This window comes from Mirounga angustirostris, unplaced genomic scaffold, assembly GCF_029215605.1.
Source record: "Mirounga angustirostris isolate CCGP_5_RB_7025 unplaced genomic scaffold, mMirAng1.0.hap1 SCAF_8, whole genome shotgun sequence".
Lineage (NCBI taxonomy): Eukaryota > Metazoa > Chordata > Mammalia > Carnivora > Phocidae > Mirounga > Mirounga angustirostris.
Window position 1 is genome coordinate 103,753,977 of NW_026991716.1, and position 15,657 is coordinate 103,769,633.

Sequence of the window (15,657 nt, forward strand, 5' to 3'; positions counted from 1 at the left end):
ATGGACTTTGGTTGATAATGATATGTCAATGTTGGTTCACGGATTGTAACATGTCTACCACACTGATGTGAGATGTTAATGGTGAAGGAGGTTATGCATGTGCGGGGTGGGGAGGGCATATAAGAACTCTGCACTTTCAGTTTTTCTGTGAACTTAAAACTGTTCTAAAATTAAAATTAATAATTAAAAATAAAATTGAGCCTCTGGAGATGAAAGTTTTAATATCTGAGGTAAAAAATACTATGGATAGGGTGAAAGGAATATTATATGGCAAAATGAAAGATTTTGAGTTTGAACACATAGCAATAGAAACTATCCAAAGTGAAACACACTACAGAAAAAAAAGAGATAAACTAAACACAGCATTAGTGAGCTGTGGGACAAATTGGTCCGTAGAGGTGGGAGAAGAATAGCTGAAGAAACAATGACCAAAATTTTTCAAATTTGATAAATACTACAAGCCCATAAATCTCAATAGTTCAAGGATAAAAAATATGAAGAAAACATCATGAAGGCACATCACAATATAATTGCTCAAAGCCAGTGATTTTAAAAAATGCACTAAAAGGAGGAATGCATAAAACCATATTTTATGTACAGAGGAACAAAGATAAGAATGACAGATTTCTTATATGAAACATTCAGGGAAACAGTGAAGTCAACATCATTCAAGTATTGGAAAAAAACAGTCAACCTAGATTTCTATACACAGAGAAAATATCTTTTAAAAATTAAGGTAAAACGAAAACTTTTAGGCACACAAAATTAAAGAATTCATCACAAGCACATCTACACTGCAAGATGTCTTAAAAGGAGGGAAATAAAATGGGCAAATGGAAAGACAAGGAACAAACAGCAAGTTGGAAGATTTAAACCTAACCATATCAATATTCATGTTAGGGGGACCTGGGTGGCTCAGTCGTTGAGTGTCTGCCTTCGGCTCAGGTCATGATCCTGGGGTCCTGGGATCGAGCCCCGCATCGGGCTCCCTGCTCCACGGGAAGCCTGCTTCTCCCTCTCCCACTCCCCCTGCTTGTGCTCTCTCTCTTGCTGTGTCTCTCTCTGTTAAATAAATAAATAAAATCTTAAAAAAAATAATATTCATGTTAAACATAAATGACCTAAATATTTCCACATAAAAGATAGAGAACATTGGATTATATAAAAAGGTAAGATCCAATTATATGGTGCCTATAATAAACATATTTTACATATAAAGACAATAATAGGGTATAAGTGAAAGGATAGAAAAGAAAATATATGATAAAATTAATTTTTGAAAGACGACAGTGTGTAGTTCACGGCAAATGGTATTTTTAGGTCTTGAGGTGGTCACTTCATGATGATCAAGTTTTCAATTACTGAAGATAATAAAACAATTCAAAATGTTTATGCACCTAATAATATTTTACATGAAGCAAAGTAGAATACATGAAACAAAAACTGACAGAATAGCAAGGGGAAACAGACAAAACCACAACAAAGTAGGAGGTTTCAATGCCCACTCTCAAAAACTGATAGAATAAGTATTGAAAAAATTAGGGGCGCCTGGGTGGCTCAGTTGGTTAAGCGACTGCCTCCGGCTCAGGTCATGATCCTGGAGTCCCGGGATCGAGTCCCGCATCGGGCTCCCTGCTCCGCGGGGAGTCTGCTTCTCCCTCTGACCCTCCCCTCTCTCATGTACTCTCTCTCATTCTCGCTCTCTCAAATGAATAAATAAATTTAAAAAAAAAAGAAAAAAAAAGTATTGAAAAAATTAGGGTATTGAAGACTTAAAAACCAACTATCAACTAATTTGACCTAAATGATAATTTTATGACAATTTCCCAATAGCAGAATACACATTCTTTTCAAGTTTGCATAAATGTTTTATATAGATAAATAATATTCTGAGCCATGAAAGGAGTTTTAGTAGTTTTAAAAAGATTTAAGTAATACAAAGTATTTTCTCTAATCATAATGAAAGTGTTAAAAATAATAAAAACTATCATAAATTTTTACATTTTTGGAAACTATCACACTTCTAAATACCCATAGATCAAGTAAGATATGAAAAGGGAAATTAGAAGATATTTTTAACTGAATGAAATTGAAACCACAACATGTTTAAAAGGAAGAAAGTTTTCAAATCAATGATGTCAGATTCAATCAGAAAACACACACACAAAAACAAAAAACCTAGAAAAAGAGAGCTAACTGAATCCAACATAAACAAAAGCATAAAAATGATAAAGACTAGAGTAGAAATTAGTGAAACAGAAAACAGGGGGAAAAATTGAGAAAATCGATAAAACCAAAGGCTCATCTTTGGATTAGTAAAATTGATAATCTTTAGTTAGACTGATCAGGAAAAAAAGAGAAAAGACAAACATTTCCAATATCAGGAATCAGAATTCTGGCATCATTACAGATCTACAGATATTAAAAGAACAATAATGAATTTAAAAACTTTATGCCAATAAATTTAATAACAGATTAAATGGACAAATTTCTTGAAAGAGATGAACAATCAAAGCTTACTAAAGAAAAACAAGATAGCTTCACTAGTTCTATATTGATTTTTAAAAATTAAATTTATAATTAAAAATCTTCCCCAAAAGAAGCCTCCAGACTCATATGGCTTCACTGGTGAATTCTAATACATACTTAGGGGAAAAATAATACCATTATTTTGCAAGAGTTCTTCCAGAAAATTAAAAAGGAAGGACTACTTTACAACTCTTCTATAGAGTTGGCATTAACCTGATAGCAAAACCAGATAAAGACATTACAGAAAAGCAAACTATAGATGAATATCTCTCATGTGTGTAAACACAAAATTTCTCAACAAAAATTTAACAAATCAAAATCAACTTTATATAAAAATGGTAACACATCATTACTAAGTGGGGTTTATGTCAGGAATGTAAATATTTAAAGATCAATCCATTTAATTCACCATATTAACAAACTAAAAAATAAGAGTCATATGATCATCTCTATAGATATATAACCTATCATTTGACACAATTTAACATTCATTCCTGATTTTTAAAGAACCCTCTCTGCAAATAATAAATAAAAATAACTCATTCAACTTAATAAGGGTTATCTATACCTAAAACTCACATCATGCTTAATGTTGACAGACTGAATGAGTCTTATGAAATGCAGGAATAGGGCAAGAATATCCACTGTTAACACAATTATTCAACAATTTATTAGAGATAAAAGCCCACACAATAAAGCAAATAAAATAAAACCTTCTAGATTGGAAGAGATAAAGCATAACTATACCTTTGCTCATATATGACATAATTCTCTTATAGAAAATTTTGAAAAAATAGTTACTAGAATTAACAAGTGTGTCTAGCAATGTTATAGGATTCAAGATTAACATACATTCAACATAATAAAACCAATGTAATAAACCAATGAATAAATTCAATAGAATAAAGCGAACCCAGGGGATCATCTTAAAGATGTAGAAAAAGCATTTGACAAAATCCAACACATTTTCATGATAACATAATAGGGCTAGAAGGCAACTTAAAAAAAAAAAAGAATAAGTCAAAGACATCCTCCCACCACTTCTATACAACACTTTGTACTGGATATCTTAGCCAAGGCAATTGGGCTATAAAAATAAATAGAAAGCATTTAGATAGGAAAGGAAGAAGTAAAACTCTATTTGAGATCACATGATCTTATCTATATAACAGCCTAGGGAACACACACACACACACACGCACATACACACACACACACAACTAAACTATTAGAACTAATAAATTCAACAAGGTTGCAGGATACAAAAATCAGTGTACAAAAATCAACTTAATACACTGACAACAATCTAAAAATGAAATAAATTCCATATTTGGTAGCATCAAAAAATATTTAAGAATACATATAACAAGAGATATTCAGGATTTGTACAACTGAAAACTACCAAATACCTATTGAAAGTAATTAAAGAAGACCTAAATAAACGGAAAGAAATCTCATGTTCATGAATGGGAAGACTTACTATTGGTAAAAGGGGTAAACCCTTCAAATTGTGCTACAAATTTCACCTAATTTCTATCAAAATCCCATTTAGCTTTTTTTTTGTACAAGGGATCCAGAATAGCTGAAACAGTCTTAAAAAAAAGAATAAATTTAGAAGATTCATACTTCTAGAATTCAAAATTTACTACAAAGCTGCTCTAACCAAGATAAAGTGGTAATGACTTAATGATGAATTACATACATAAATAGAATCAATGGAAACTCCAGGAATAAACTAATGCGTTTATTGTCAACTGATTTTTTTATAAGGATGCTAAGACCATTTCAATGGGGAGAGAATATTCTTTTCAACAAATGGAGTTTGATATCCATGTGCAAAAGTATGAAGTTGAAACTTTATTTTATACCATATGCAAAAATTAACTGAAAATGGCCTTTGGGTCTTTAGACGTAAATGTAAGATCTGAAAGTATAAAACTCTTTGAAGAAAACATAGCTGTAAATCTTTGTGGCCTCAGATTAAGCAATGATTTCTTAAATATGACACTTAAAGCAAATGCAACCAAAGGAAAAATAGATAAATTGGACTTTGTGAAAATTGAAAAGGTATGTGCCTCAAAGGATACTATCAAGAAAATGAAAAGATGATCCAGAGAATTGGAGGAAATACTTTCAAAACATATATCTAATAAAGGTTTATTATTCAAATGTGTAAAGAATTCATAAGTCAAAAAAAAGAGAAATAATATAAATAATAAATGAGTGAAGGATTTGAACAGACATTTCTCCAAGAAAATATATAAATGGACAATAAGCATATGAAAAATTGTTAGTCGTTAAGGAAATGTAAATAAAAACTACAATGATATACTACTTCACACCCCCCAGGATGGCTATAATTAAAAAAAAAAAAAAGATAACAAGGAGATAACAAGTATTGTGAGGTTGTGGAGAAAATGGAACCCTCTTATATTACTGGTCAGAATGTAAAATGATGCAGCCATTTCAGCAGTTACTCAAAAAGTTAAACATAGTGATCATCTGACCTAGCAATTCCCCTGTTGGTATAGAGCCAAGAGACTTGAAAACATGTTCACATAAAAATATGTACATGAATGTTCATAACAACATTTTTTGTAATAGCCAATATGTGGAAACAACCAAAATACTCATGAATGGATGAATTGACAAATGTGGTATGTCCAAATAATAGAATATTATTCAGCCATAAAAAGGAATGAAGTATTGAAGTATGATGCCACATGAATGAACCTTGAAAAGCATTATGCTAAGTGAAAGAAGACATATACAAAAGGCCATATGCCAAAATACTCTATTTATATGAAATGTTCAGAAAAGGCAAATGATAGAGACAAGAGGGTAGATTAGTGGGGAAGGAAGGGTAGTTGCTAATGGATGCAAGGTATATCAGTTGTATTTCTACATAGTAAGAACAAACAATTGAAAATTGAAAATTTTTAAAATGCTATTTACTATATTATCAAATATGAAATCATTGGGATAAATCTCACAAAAGACCTATGCACTGAAAACTAAAAATGATGCTTAGAATTTAAAATAGATCTAAACAAATGGGGAGAGATAGCTTGTTAATGGGCTGGAAGACACAGTATTGATGTCAATTCTCTCCATTTTGATCTATAGATTCAATGCAATCCAAATAAAAACTGCAGCAGATTTTTTATATAAAAATTCTGAATGTGATTCTAAAATTCATATGGAAATGCATAGGACTTACATTAGATCATACAATGAGAAAAATAAGAACATTGTGGCAAGAACATATCCATTTTCAAAACTTATTATAACATAGTAAACAAGATAGTGTGGTATTGTAAATAATTGTTAGAAACTAAACACTTAATTAATGACTGAAATTTTTTCAGGAGGTACCAAAAATATAGTAGGTAGAAAATATTACAGATGACAAGGGGTTACTTTCCCAGTCCATTTAAGAATTTAATGTATAGAACTTTAAAATCAGTGTGTAAGGGCTTTTGTTTTTCACTGAAATTTTCAATGTAGAAATTGATGAATCAATAAGTAATATAATCATGTGTCAGCTCAGTTTTGAATTGAATACAAATATTTTCAAAAGAAATTCCAAAATTATTATTAAATTTTATGAATGTTGGTCAGATAGGCCAATTGTGCTTTAGAACATATTTCTCTCTGGTAAGTCAATCAAGAATGCCATTCTTCTCCTTTCTCCTTCTTTTCCTTCAACATTCCCTCCTCTTTCTCTTTCTTCTTCTTCAATTTAAGCTTTATATTTTTCATGTACTTTTTTTACTTACTGACTGGTTTATGTCATAATAACATAAATAAAAAACCATTCATTTTACTATACATAGACTTTAGGAGAAGGCAAATCAGTTAAAAACAGTGTGAGTTGGTCAAATTTTATAGATTCTTGCAAGGTCAATGTCTTCTTGGCAAATCAGACCTCCTGCACAAAATGTAGATGAATCTGTCTAATAAATACTTAAGGGGTTGCTGTAGTACACTGTCTTCATCAAATTGCTATTTGTGACTGACAGTTGAGGTCTGTGATTATAAGAATGTCTATTAATTCAGAAACATCAAAAGCTCTAATGTCAGCAAAAATAACTAAACCATGTTTGCTGATTAGTACTACATATTGAAATAAGCATTCAAATGATATGATTTTTCAAATAGTTGCCATAAATGTAATTGCCAATATTCTTTTAATATATGCAAGGCAGTTTGCTAGAAACTACCAGTAAACACTTGATCACAAAGATAATACCTTCTAAAAAGATGATCCAAGTGTTTTCATATGCTAACTCATTTAATCTTCTTTACAACCATTAGCAACCATTATCTCCATTACAAATGGGGAAAGCTATGGAATAGAAAAATTAAGTAACTTTCTTAAGTTTATACAACAGATGTACTAAAATTATATAAAGAAATGAAAGCAGCCTTATTCTCAGGAACATTACTTCTGTAGTAACTCTATTCTTCAAATGTGACCTCAGATGACTGGCATAAATAATCACCATCTCAAAACCCATGTGTCTGCAATAAGGATATCCAGTTTTGTTCAGCAGTCGAGTTAGTGATAGGGAGGGCTACAGACAGCAGCATTGGCCTCTGGCTCATTTTTTTTCTTTTCCTTTGAATTTTTTTACTTAAAATAATTGTAGGTAGAATCAAAAAAAGTTACAAAAATAGTACAAAAAGTCCCATGGACCCTTCACCCAACTTCCCCCAATAATGACAACTTACACAGATGTAGTACAACATAAAAACCAAGAAACTGACATTTGTACATTTCTATTAACTAGGCTATACCGTATTCAGTTTTCAACATTTTAAAATCTGTATTTGAGTGTGTGTGTCTGTGTTTATATATAGTTCAATGCAATTTTATTCTGTGTATACATGGACTTATTTCATGTATAGTTTCATGTCCCGTGTATAGACTTAACGATTCATATCAATGATCTGATAGTATTAGAACCAATCTTTTCTTCTCATCCTTATTCATCCCAGTGGTTCTGCAGGAATCTCATTGCCCAGCTCTGCTCTTGGACTCATCAGTCCTGGTTTACTACCTTGGAACACAAAGAAGAGGTGGAATTTCCAATTCCTTTTAATCAGGAAAACGTTCCTCTCTTGTGCAAATCAGGGCTAGAAATTCCTTAATAGTGGGAAGGAGAGCTTTGTCCAACTCAATCACATAGTATGCGCCCACCAATTCCCCTGGATACATCAGGGAACTTTTTTCTATTCCATTTGAGTCTGAGTTCAGTCAGAATGCCCTACATACTCAACCTCATGGAGCATTTCTGTTTAGATGTTCCAAGCCACTTCCAGCTCATCATTTACAAAACAATATTCAATTTTACTCTTATGCTTCCTTTTTTTTCAGAATTTTCCCTTTCAATGAAATACACCATTTTAGGATTAACCAGAAATCTTGACAAATCCTAGACTCCTTTTTCATCAGCCTCTGCCTCTTCCAAATTTAATTCATCGTCAAATTATGGCAACTTTATACCCTTGTTATCTCCTTGTTATCCTTGTCTACTCTCTTGGCTACATTCTCTTAGCCACTGATATATTTTAAGCCCTTAATATTTTTGTCTGAATGATATCATTTGCTTTTTAGTTGTTCTTTCTATTTCCACAAAGACATAATATATCCCTTATATTCCACTCTGCTATCAGACTGAATTTAAATAACATGTAGCATATGAACACACTCTCTTGTTAGATACTAGTCATTAAGTTCACCATAGCTATAGGATACAGTTCAAATTCCTTAGAATTATGGTTATGACTCTTACAATTTTACCATTTCTATCTCTTCACTCTCATTTCCTACCAATTCCTTTCCCAGAGCTGAGGCTCCTTTGAAGGTCAAACTACCTGCTGTTCATTGAAAGGCATATTTCTCTTGTACCCCCATGCTTTTGCAAATACACATTCAGTTCTTCCCTCTGCTTAAAAACATATCCTTACCTTCTTAAATCACAAACGTCCATTCATCTTTCATAACTCATAAAAACTCTTTTCTAAGAAGCATTTCATTGTTCCTACTCCACCCAGCTATTCACAATGTTTCCAATATACATTACAATTCCATACTACATTTTACTTTCCATCTTACCCATTGAAGTGGAAGACATTGAGTGTCAGGACTGTTACTTATTTCTATGTTTCCAGTATTCTAGATGTATTATAATTTTCATGAATTTCTGTTGAGTAAATAAAGATGTCATAAACAGCAATTAAATTTATAGGATATAATTGTTTCAAGTGACCTGAGAAGTTATTTTCTTTATATCCTTCATTTTATGGATGATAAAATTGAGTCCCAGAGAGATATCCACGAAGACGAGTTATGGTTGAATTGTGTCCCCCAAGAAGATATGTTGACATCTTAACCCCCAGTAGCTCAGGATGTGACTTTATTTGGAAATAAGATCATTGCAGATATAATTAACTTAAGAGGAAGATATATTGGAATAAGATGGCCTCTTAATCCAATATGCCTGGTATTCTTATAAGAAATGAGAGGACACTGACACATAAGGGGAGAATGCTATGTGGTAAAAGAAACAGCAGTTGAAGTGCTATGTCTGCAAACTAAGGAATGTCAAGGATTGCTGGCAAACCACCAAAAGCCAGAAAGAGGAAAGGAAGAACTCTCTCCCATAGGGTTCCAAAGGGAGCATGGCCCTACCACCAACTTGACTTCTGACTTCTAAGCCTCCAGAATTGTGTCTAGGATCCCTGTTCCTGACAACATGTTTCTAATATTTTTTATTCCATCCCAGTAACAAAATGTGGATGCCTTTCTAAAGATAAGTAAATTTACTTTTGTAAACAGACTTTATTGATAAAACATATATTACCTTTGTTTTTTGCAGATACCACTTTTATTTTATTGCAGTGGTCCTTTTTTTTTTTTAAGATTTTATTTATTTGAGACAGAGAGAATGAGAGACAGAGAGCATGAGAGGGAGGAGGGTCAGAGGGAGAAGCAGACTCCCTGTCGAGCAGGGAGCCCTGCAGTGGTCCTTTTAATAGAGTTATCCTGTCTCTGACAAGTTGCTTTCTTTGGGAAGACATACATTTGGGTCTGGCTATCTAAGATAACCTGGAATAAATGATACATTCAGCTTCATGTTTGTGATGAATTCTGTGATAGTTATTTTTATATGTCAACTTTTCTAGTCTACAGTGCCCAGTTGTTTGGTCAAATACCAGTCTAGATGTTGCTGTGAAACATTTAAAAATATTTGGTTAACATTTAAAATCAATAGGCTTTGAGTAAAGCAGATTACTATCTATAAATTGATGGACCTCAACCAAGCAGTTGAAGATCTAAGAATAAAGACTGATATTTCCTAGAAGAAGAAATTTTGTCTCAAGACTGTAATATCACTCTTGCCTGAATGTCCAGCTTACTGGACTTCCCTTCCTTACGGATCTCCAATTTGCCAGCCTCCATAAGCCCATAGCCATAAGCCAACTTCTTAAAATTCTGACCCTCCTCCCTATATAGAGACTCTCTCAACAGATGATACCGATATATGAATAGAAATAGATAGATACAGATATATAGATATAGAGATAGAGATAGAGATATAGTGTTTCCTCTGGAGAACCATGAATAATACAGATGCCAGTTAATGAGGTGATACCATTTCAATGCAGAGAATAAAAGAGGAGGTAGCTGGAACCTGGGAGGAGCAATGCCCAAATAACCATGGGACAAAAAGTCAAGGTATCCTCAAAGAGCTGAATATCTGAGCTGAATAGCTTCTGCTGTGATTTTCCTAGTTCCCCAGTACAAATTATAGCATGAAGACTATATGGAATGTGTGGCGATGTGAAGGTTCAAAAATGTGGTCAGGTGAGATGAAGGTGTGGTTTGCAAATATAGCATAGTATTCTATAAGGCCAAATTCATTCCTAATTGCCTGAGAACCCTAAGGACTATGAGCAAAGGTCAATGAACAAAGTTTTGTTTTGTTTTTCTTTTCTATGTTGTGAAGTGGGTTGAGAGGAATCAAGAGATAGTTCCTCTACAGGGAAATAGGCCCACACTTAATTTAATTGAATATTATTCTGCCAATCATCTACCTTTATTTTATATATATATACATACATATATATATATGTATGTATATATATATACATATTCCATTGAACAGTAAACCTTACTCCAAACACTCACACAGGCACACATAAACATACACAGACTGTTCTAGGACCACTAAGGCTGCAAAATGGTATAGAAATCCCTATACTAAAGAACCTTAGAATATACTAGGAAAGGTAAGAACTTTAGAAATGTCTAATGAATTTCAGATGGGATAAATGCCACATTCCCTTAGCAAGATTTCTCTCCATTTCCCTCAGTCACTACCCACTATGCTCCTGAAGCCCTCAATCCATGCCTCTCTAATACAGAACATACCATGTTGTTTATACATATTGGTTTTTAGCCTGTTTCCCTATTGACTTGACCTCCCACTTGACTATGAACTCCTTAGAGGCAGCATTGCTGTGCATAGCTCTTACTCATCCCTGTGCTATCTTTCATCCTAGCTCCCAAGACAATGTCTAGCATGCTCTTGGTAATTAAAATGTTAGTAAACGAAAACATGAATCAAAGAGTAAATGAATTTCAGGGGGCCTGGGTGGCTAGGTCTGTTAAGCATCTGCCTTTGGCTCAGGTCATGATCCTGGGGTTCTGGGATGGAGTCCCGCCTCAGGCTGCCTGCTCAACTACTCAGAGGGAGTCTGCTTCTCCCTCTCCCTCTCCTTCTCCTTCTGCTCCTTTCCCTGCCCTCTGCTCATGCTCATATGTTCTCTCAAATAAATAAATAAAATATTTTAAAAAAAAGAGTAAATGAATTTCAGAATAAAAACATGTACAATAGTCAAAGAAAAAGGTAAAAGAACATCGCTCAATTCAAAATATAAGAGACAATCATAAGATACGAAGGCTGGCTATGTAGCAGGTAGCCAAATTCCATTAGGTCATGTTATAGAATGGCTGACAACACTGTCTCACTTTGGAGTCTGCAATGACTAAGTGAATAATTTGAGCACTTAGCAAAAATATTTTCCTGACTCTGTCTTCTACCATCTCTCTGAATATGAATATCATGGAAACTGTATATGGAGACATTTCTAAGGTCATGATTTTATTCTTCGAGGGTCCCATCCTCTTAAACAATATCAAAGACTTGTGAGGAAACTGGATATGTTTATTTTTTTGATTTTTCACTTGCAGTGTCTGTTTATCATTACTGAATCATATACTAAGCCATTACTAAACTTGTTTAGGTGCGTACTTGATTTTGTCTCTTTAAGCTTATTTATTTGAGAAAAAAATAGAAATTGTGATGTTTGAAGAAATATGGACTGGTAACTCTTGTTAGTCTAAACCAAATGGAATTTTTGCAAATGTATCTCTTAGTTTGACTACTCGAATAGCTAGAATACAAGAAATAATTACAAAAACCCTATAATATATTTAAAATCTCAACATGCAGAATTCTTACCAAAGAAATTAGAAAAGTAGAGTAACTAATGCATTTACCTTCAACTTCTCCCTCCACTGTGACAGAAAATCTATTTTAGTGTGATTATACCAAAAAAGATATACAATATAACAAAGTAAGTTATTCAATCTCCAAGGAAAGAAAAATCTAATGAGACTATATATAGATAATTTTCAAGTGATAAAAGTTTACTTAATAAAATGCCAGTTTCTCATTCCCTAAGGCACAAATACAATACCATTAACTGAAACCCAAGTCCCCAAATGCTAACCATTAAGATTCTTAGAAAATACAGATACATAGATACCTAGATATGTAGTTAGACTACACAAAAAATAGCTCTGACTTGCAATCTGTATTGGATTACTTTATTCATTTGATTTTTATAACTTTTGCCTTTTTTATCCATTTGATGAACCACATGGGGAAAAACAAACAAATAAACAAACCAAAACAAAACAAAAACACCTGAACTGAGAGATATCCTGGAGTAATGGGAAAGAGGGTGGTTTGTGGTTAAACAGGCACTCAGCCTCTCTCAAATTTATTTGTTATTTTACAACTGTGTGATGATAGGAAAACAATTTCAAACACAAACTTTTGGTTTAATTTTGAGAAAAATAAAGGAAATAGAAATGCATGAAAATATTTATCACAAAGAATTCCATAAAGAAGATTCATAATGAATATCAAGTCCTCTCTCCTCTTTTCTAGTCTTGGGGATTTTCTTTTTTTAATCAATAATATGAGTGGGCCAAAGCTGTCTTTCTCCTACTCCACCCAACAAAGTAATGAAAACATGATAAAAGGATTGAAGAGATAATAAAAGAGTTGTAATAGAGTCTACTTTTGATCCTCTCCCTTCTGTCTACATCTGGACAAAGTAGTAAGAAAGCCTAGTTGTTCCCTCCTTTGGCACCATAAAGAAGTTCATACCACATAAGCCTTGCTCATGCTTATGGGGAATTCTTACCCCAGCCTCACTCCCTAACTATCATAAAACCCTAAGCCAGTTGATCTTTCTTATTCTCTCAAGACATTTTTATACCAGTCTTGGAACATACTATGATTTACCCAAAAAGCCTCATATGAATAACAAATTTTTTATACCCTCTTGGCGTGCAAGTGGCTTCCTCAGCCCCCATATCCAAACCTAATTTTGGATTGAGTGACCCATCCCATCTCTATGAAAGTCCACAACAATGGACACCAGGAGCAGAGTGTATATGTGATGACCACCACCACTAAGGGTCTTTCTTCTCTTTCTTTGGCTTGCTATATGGCTCTTCTGCTTGTGGTCTAGCATGTACTTTGAGATGTTGCCTACTGACTGGCTTGTGATTTTTGCTGTGCTTGTCCTTTGTGTTGCATTTGCTGAGTCTCATGAAATTTCTGTTAGAGATTTAACCGACTAAAGACAAAATTTTCAAACATTTAGGGGCAAGAATGTGAGATTAAAACCCTCTTTAAAATGGCATTGGATTGCATATCTCAGTTCAGACTCATCTGTAAATTTTAGACTAGATTGTGAATCTCCAATCCAGCATAATCTGTGATTGACACTAGGCTCAGGGAACAACTCTTATGCTGTAACTGTGGGTTGTGTGTGTCAACCAGGCATTGGTCTTAATCTCTAGAGTTCTCAGGGGGAAAGACTAGTACCCTGTGCAATATGTGGACCCATTGGGTGGTCACTTGTGTAGAGGAAGAGCAGTTATCCTGTGGCATGCTGAGGTCATATTTCTAAAGTAAATGGCTCACTAGGACCCTCAACTGGCCTTTGCTGATGCTGCTACACATACCTCTGTTGAAAAAAATATCCAGATCCTCAGAGTTACAGGAAGAAACCCATGCCCCTTCCCCAGCCCATGGGATAGTCAAGGGTTTATTTCAAGCTTGACATTTAAGCTCAAGGTCCTTAAATCCAATAAAGCAATTACTGCCATGGGAAAAGATTTCTTACCCTGATGATACCAATTTATAACTTTCTGAAGGAAGAAACTTATAAATATGAGAAAGGTAGTGACAACACCACACCCAAAATATATTCAGCAATTACAGAAAGAAAGAAAAAGAAAGAAAGAAAGAAAGAAAGAAAGAAAGAAAGAAAGAAAGAAAGAAGGAGAAAGAAAGAAGAAAGAAAGAAAAGAAAGAAAGAAAGAAAGAAAGAAAGAAAGAAAGAAAGAAAGAAAGAAAGAAAGAAAGAAAGAAAGAAAGAAAGAAAGAAAGAAAGAAAGAAAGAAAGAAAGAAAGAAAGAAGAAAGAAAGAAAGGAAAGGAAACTAGACAGGGGAAGAACAAACAAACAAAAACTAAAAAATACGTTCATAATTTGACCCAGTTGAATACTATATATTCACTAAAATAATTTTTATAACAGAAGATAAATGGTGCTGATGGATTTTGCACTTCTACAACACAGGCTCTGAGTTAACTTTAACATCTACTGAGATGCACCAATTTGCAAACTTCCCATGGCCTTAATCAATAGTGGGGCTCAAATTAGAGTTATGCTTAGAAATCCACTAAATACAAGAAATTGCCCTTTATACTCTTGAGTTACCAAATATAAAATAGAAAAGAAATATTTATATTTTACCTTATTCTTCTAGTTTAAACTAGTGCTTTGCCTAACTTTCCCATGGTTATATTCTAAAATACCCATAGCAGGTATGGATGCTATAACTCAACAAGTATTAAATAAAAATTAAGTCACTGACGTTTACAACTGGCTTGACAAAACACCCTGTGTCCCTGCCCTTCCCCACCAGTTAAAATAGTCAACCTTTTAGAGAAGCGTGATAACCCTCATTGCTCCATTAAATAGCTCCATTTGGCCTGTTCTTATACTTAGAAAGAATGAATGGTATCTCAGGGTGGATTACTACAACCTCTGTGATTGGTCCAACTCATTAAGGCCCCCAGACCTATTATTATTGAAATTACTGACGCCATACAATCAGTAATTGGTAAATATTTTTCCATTACTGACTTGGATAAGTTCTGTTAAATATCTATTTCAATAGCCTCTCAGCTGCAGTTTACTTTCACTTTCAAAAGGACACAATATCTCTTTACTTGGCTACCAATGGGGTACCTCAACAGTCCTGCCTTACAGTCTTTGTAGGAAAGATTTTAACCACATCCAACTTCTCCATGAATACAGTTGCAATTTTATATTAAGAACATTTTTCTCTGAGGAAATTCATTTGACACATGTATTCAGAACATACAAATAGTCACAAAGGACACACAAAAAACAGGATGGCTCATATCCTTACACATAGTGCATGGCCCCAACATCTCTGTTGAATTCCTGAAAATTATCTGGTCAACTGAATACAGGAAACAGCTACTGACCCCATCAGCGTCTACAGTGTTAAAACAAGCTCAACACCTTTTTTTTTTTTTTAAGATTTTATTTGTTTATTTAACAGAAAGAGACACAGTGAGAGAGGAAACACAAGCAGGGGGAGTGGGAGAGGGAGAAGCAGGCTTGCAGCTGAGCAGAGAGCCTGACATGGGGCTCCATCCCAGGACCCCTGGGATCATGACCTGAGCTGAAGGCAGACCCTTAACCAACTGAGCCACCCAGG

The 15,657-nt window shown here is 33.9% G+C and overlaps 1 pseudogene; it reads left to right on the forward strand.

Annotated features, from left to right (window-relative positions):
- Positions 1-4,419: 4,419 nt before the first annotated feature.
- Positions 4,420-15,657, forward strand: part of LOC135365469 (high mobility group protein B1-like) — a 72,460-nt pseudogene continuing 61,222 nt past the window's right edge.